The sequence below is a fragment of the Colobus angolensis genome, unplaced genomic scaffold (assembly GCF_000951035.1).
Source record: "Colobus angolensis palliatus isolate OR3802 unplaced genomic scaffold, Cang.pa_1.0 Scaffold92, whole genome shotgun sequence".
Taxonomy (NCBI): Eukaryota; Metazoa; Chordata; class Mammalia; order Primates; family Cercopithecidae; genus Colobus; species Colobus angolensis.
Genome location: NW_012123154.1, coordinates 1,359,387 through 1,365,391, shown reverse-complemented (window position 1 = coordinate 1,365,391; position 6,005 = coordinate 1,359,387). Strand labels below are relative to the sequence as shown.

Genomic DNA, 6,005 nt, shown 5'->3' with positions numbered 1-6,005 from the left:
ATATATAAATATTATATATTATATATATGCAGACAAGTTTCTTTACTTGTTGATTGACAGGCATTTGGGCTGGTTCCATATTCCTGTAATTGTGAATTGTGCTACTATAAACGTGCATGTGCAGTGACTTCTTTCGTATAATGACTTATTTTTCTCTTGGTAGATACCCAGTAGTGGGATTGCTGGATCAAATGGTAGTTCTACTTTTAGTTCTTTGACAAATTTCCACACTGTTTTCCATAGTGGTTGTACTAGCTTACATTCCCACCAGCAGTGTAGAAGTGTTCCCTTTTCACCACATCCACAGCAACATCCATAATGTTTTTATTTTTTTATTATGGCCATTCCTGCAAGAGTAAGGTGGTATTGCATTGTGGTTTTGATTGGCATTTCCCTGATCATTAGTGATGTTGAGCATTTTTTCATATGTATGTTGGATCTTCTTTTGGGAATTGTCTATTCATGTCCTTAGCCCACTTTTTTACAGGATTTTTTGTTTTTTTTTTCTTGTTTGAGTTCCTTCTAGATTCTGAATATTAGTGCTTTGTTGGATGTATAGATTGTGAAGATTTTCTCCCACTCTGTGGGTTGTCTGTTTACTCTGCTGACTATTCCTTTTGCCATGCAAAAGCTCTTTAGTTTAATTAAGTCCCATCTATTTATCTTTGTTTTTGTTGCATTTGCTTTTGGCTTCTTGGTCATAAAATCTTTGCCTAAACGAATGTCTAGAAGGATTTTTCTGATGTTATCTTCTAGAATTTTTATAGTTTCAGGTCTTAGATTTAAGTCCTTCCTCCACCTTGAGTTGGTTTTTCTATAAGGTGACATATAAAGATCCAGTTTCATTTTTCTACATGTGGCTTGCCAATTATCCCAGAACCATTGGTTGAATAGGGTGTCCTTTCCCCACTTTGTGGTTTTGTTTGCTTTGGCAAAGATCAGTTGACTGTAAGTATTTGGGTTTATTTCTGGGTTCTCTATTCTGTTCCTTCTGTTCCATGGTTCTATGTGCCTATTTTTATACCAGGACCATGCTGTTTTGGTGACTATGGCCTTATAGTATATTTTGAAATCAGGTAATGTGATGTCTCCAGATTTGTTCTTTTTGGATAGTCTTGCTTTGGCTACGAGGACTATTTTTGGTTCCATATAAATTTTAGGATTATTTTTTCTAGTTCTGTGAAGAATGATGGTGGTATTTTAATGGGAATTGCACTGAATTTGTACATTGCTTTTGGCAATATAGTCATTTTTACAATATTTATTCTACCCATCCATGAGCATAGGATGTGTTTCCATATGTTTGTGTCATCTATGATTTCTTTCAGCAGTGTTTTGTATATGACCAGCGGATGAGTCCAGGGACCCACTAGACACACTTTAAGTTGGACCTGAGCTAAAACTCCATGAATCTCCTGACCTTCCTAAGCCCCTACTTTAACTGGAGTACCGCAATGATGTTTTGGGTCCCCTGGAATCAACATCAGCTCAGAGCCAGTGTCCAGTAGTCCCTTAAATGTCTCATAATTTCCCTTTCCCCAATGCATAGTTACCCTAGTAAAAGGCCGGAGGTCTCCTTGGAGAAGGATGGGATAAAGATTCACTGCATAAATTGTTGGTAATGTGGTGGGGTCCTTCCTCAAGGGGACCTGGCCTCCTCTTTATTCAAGGGGTTCTGGGTCTGTATACTGGCTCAAGTCTGGAAAATGATTGAGGGGCCATGATTCTGTTTTTATAATTCAAATTAGTCTTTTGTCCATTTGACCTAGAAGTTTTCTGCTTGCATAAATTAGGCTTCCTATCAATTTCATCTCTGGGAACACTGTGATTAATTAGCCAATGCCAGAGCTCTACATGAGTCAGACTATGCTAATTGCCACTTTGCCTCTGCTGTCCATTACATTAGCGATGTCCACCTTGCCTTTGATGGATAGGTGCTGCCACTTGGCTCCTGCCACCTCAGGATCCAATTATTCCCATTGTATTTAAATTTTGTAGTTGAGTGACTGCAGTTCCCACTGTTAGATCTGACATACAGAGAAGAACAATTATAGGGTCCTTTAAAGAGGCAGGTGTTGCCCTCACAAATGTATTTTGTAAGGCACTGGTCAAGGGTACATCTTCTGGATGCTTCCAGCTGGGAAGAGTAGGTCCAAAGTGACTAATCCACTTCACCATCCAAATCTCCCTAAGTCTTTGTATTCCTTCCTCTACATTAAACCAGGGGAGATCAGGCATTTCTAGCTCGCTCATGGTGGGCCATCTGTTAATCCATATTTCAGTTAACCAAGCAAATAAACTATTATAACATTTTCTAACTCCCCAAGCTGCAACAATAAATGAAGAATCCCTACTTAATGGGCCCAAATCCATAAATTCAGACTGATCCAACTCTATGTTCCTTCCACCATTATCCCACACCCTTAATATCCATTCCCATGTCTGTTCTCCAGATTTCTGTTTATATAAATTAAAAACTCAAGCAGTTATTATCTAGTGTAGTGAACCTCCTGATGTGTCACACTCTCAACCTCACCTTTATGGGCCCACTGGGACTTTAGTCTATTTATAAGTCTAGAAGCAAACAGGAGTGTTGAGGGTGGCTCCTGAGGAGAATCAACATTGTCTTGCTTGGCAACCACCTCAGGGGAGGCCATCACTGTTGCCTCAGGCAGTGCAGAATTTATCCCCTCAGACAAAGGTGGAAAGGCTGATGGCAGCATGGGTTAGGGAGGGAATGCTGCCACTACTGGGTGGTTGGGAAGCTGTTTCTTCTGGCAATAAAAGTTCACCAGAGTTTCCAAACTCAGTGTCCCCAGCTTCGCCGGGGTCCTCCCACACGTTCCCATTCTAAATTGCAGGGTCTTATTCTTTTCCAATTTACCAGGGGAAACAGCCCCCAGTATTTCAACATAGGTTCTTTCTATTTTCCCTAAGTGTCAGATGGTCTGAGAAATAAAGAGAAAGAGTACAAAGAGAGAAATTTTACACCTGGGCCTCTGGGGGTGTCATCACATATTGGTAGGACCATGATGGCGACCTCAAGCTGCAAAACCAGCAAGTTTTTATTAGGGATTTTAAAAGGGGAGAGGGTGTACGAACAGGGAGTAGGTCACAAGGATCATGTGCTTCAAAGGGCAATGAAGGTCACAAGGCAAAGGCAAAATTAGAATTACTGATGAGGGTCTATGTCCCACTGTGCACACATTGTCTTGATAAACATCTTAACAGGAAGCAGGGTTCAAGAGCAGACAACCGGTCTGACTAGAATTTACCAGGCTGGAATTTCCCAATCCTAGTAAGCCTGAGGGTACTGTAGGAGACCAGGACACATTTCAGTCCTTATCTAACTGCATAAGACAGACACTCCCAGAGTGGCCGTCTATAGACCTACCCCCATGAATGCATTCCTTCCCCAGGGTTGTTCCTTGCTGGGAAAAGAATTGAGCGATATTTCTCCTACTTGCACATCTGTCTATAGGCTTTCTGCAAGAAGAAAAATATGGCTCTATTCTGCCTGACCCTGAAGGCAGTCAGACCATATAGTTATCTTCCCTGGTTCCCTGAAAATCACTGATATTCTGTTCTTTTTCAGGATGCACTGATTTCACATTGTTCAAACACACGTTTTACAATCCATTTGTACAATAGTGGTTCTGAGGTGATATACATTCTCAGCTTATGAAGATAACAGGATTAAGACATTAGAGTAAAGACAGGCATAAGAAATTATAAGAGTGTTAATTGGGGAGGTGATAAATGTTCATGAAATCTTAACAATTTATGTTCAGAGATTGCAGTAAAAACAGGCGTAAGAAATTATAAAAGTATTAATTTTGGGAACTGATAAACGTCCATGAAATCTTCACAATTTATCTTCTGCCTCAGCTCCAGCTGGTCCCTCTGTTCGGGGTCCCTGACTTCCTGCAACACAATCAATGCCCTCATTTTAACAGTAGATACTTGGTGAGGCTGGGCATGCACCTTTCATTGCAGGTCAGCCACTCACATGATAAGAGCTTATGTCTGTTTTTCCACAATTTCAGCTCTTTCTCTACAGGAGATTAGATTCTCACTCAGGGCAATCTTGGCAGATTTGAGGCTCAATGTCTGCTTCTGAAGCTGGGAGATAGAATCCTTGAGTTCATCATTTTCTTTCATCACTTTATCCACTGAACTTAGGAGCAACCAGCCAGCTTCATTATGTTCCTTGGTTCTCCATGTATGGTCAAAGGTGTTATGTGTAGGGTCACTAAACTCCTTGCCTCTCATGAGCAATGAATCAGGTGTGTCAAATGCATTTATTTTGTATAACTCTTTAAACAGTTCACATCAAGGGCTATCAGTGATCTCCATACTATTAGAAGTAGAGTCCTTAGTATTTTGGGGTCTAATCATATTAAGAAGCCAACTCCATAAACCCCAAAACCAACAAAACAACTCCATCCTTAATATTCTATTCCTCTAGAACCACTTCTGGTACCAAAATATGTATTAGTCAGGGTTCTCTAGAGAAACAGAACTAATGGAATATATATACTTAATAAGCTCATATATATAAGTATATATATGAGGTGCAAGGAGAGCCAGTTTGAGTTCCAAAACTGAAGAACCTGGATTCTGATGTTCAAGGGCAGGAAACATCCAGCACGGAAGAAAGATGTAGACTGGGAAGCTAGGCCAGTCTCTCTTTTCATATTTTTCTGCCTGCTTATATTCTAGCCATACTGGCAGCTGATTAGATGGTGCCCACCCAGATTAAGGGTGGGTCTGCCTTTCCCAGCCCACCAACTCAAATGTTAATCTCTTTTGGCAACACCCTCACAGACACACCCAAGGTCAATATTTTGTATCCTTCAATTCAATCAATTGACACTCAGTATTAACCATCACAGTGGCTGACATTTCTGTCTCCTTTTTTCTACAGAATAAGAATTGAAGATTTCTGTACCTGCTCCTGAGCAGAACTACGCATTGCCTTTGTACCTGCTGGTCCCTCTCTTTTTCCATAATAGGCTCTTCCTCATTCTTCTGGCCTCACCTCCTCTGAGATTCATCCTTCTCTGACAACCACCCCACTCCAGGCTCCCTGTTACCACCCTTTTCCAGCTGCCCTCGTCTCTCCCTGTTGCTGTGATAAAGGTACCTTTTCCTCTGCCCAGTGTTTCCTCCTCACTAAGACGTGACAGGTACTGTCTTTCATGGTCCCTAGGAATTTCTGCTTTTCTGTGAGGATTTTTGCTCTTCTCACCAGCCGTGACTCTAAAAGATTGGTGAGATTATCATGGATTATGACCCCATCAGTCCATTCCTTGGAACAGTGCTCACCTGCCAAGTCCTCTCTGGAGGTCTTTCTGGGGAGAGCTTGGACCACCCTCCTCTCCAGCCAGCAGCTCCAGAATTCCTACAGCCTTGGAAGAGAGCACGGTAACTCAAGAAAACAACTTCACAATCCCTGCACTCCTGGAAAGACAGCACAGCTAATCATTGACAGTGGATAACTTTGGAGTCTTTCAAAGAGTAACAGCAGTCCTCCTAGCCAAGTTTACAGACATTACAAAATTAGGGCATTTGAGGCCAACTGGACTTGCACTTTCAATCCAAGGGGCATGAAGCAGGTTTATGCCCAGGACTGACAGAAAATTATTGCTTCAACCAAAGAGAGGGAAATGGAGCTCACATAGGCTTGATGAACACTCTTTTAATTCTTTGCTTTGCTTGGTTCCAGCATACCACTTTTGCCTGGTTTTCCTCTTGCTTTTTCCTTCTGTTTGGCTGATTCCTCCTCATCTTTATCCACACTCGCTCTGTACATTACCTCATCAAATGTCATAGCTTGGATACCATGTGGCTTGCCAATGGCCCACACATGTGTGTATCCAGCCTGGTTTTCTCTCCTGCATCCTCGTCTGCCTGACTTCTCCACCTGGATATCTAACAGGCATCTCAAACATACTTTGTCCAAAGCTAAGAGGTTGATCATATCCTTCCCTGTCCTCTCCCAT

At 41.6% G+C, this 6,005-nt stretch overlaps 1 protein-coding gene across 1 annotated transcript in view; it reads right to left on the bottom strand.

The window, feature by feature from the left end:
• LOC105504439 (acyl-coenzyme A synthetase ACSM2B, mitochondrial) overlaps window positions 1–5,522 on the bottom strand; it is a 36,625-nt gene extending 31,103 nt beyond the window's left edge. Inside the window, exon 1 of the mRNA XM_011931872.1 lies at window positions 5,329–5,522. The gene's annotated coding sequence lies outside the window, so the exon portion shown is untranslated. The remainder of the gene's footprint in view (window positions 1–5,328) is intronic.
• Between the last annotated feature and the right edge of the window lie 483 nt (window positions 5,523–6,005).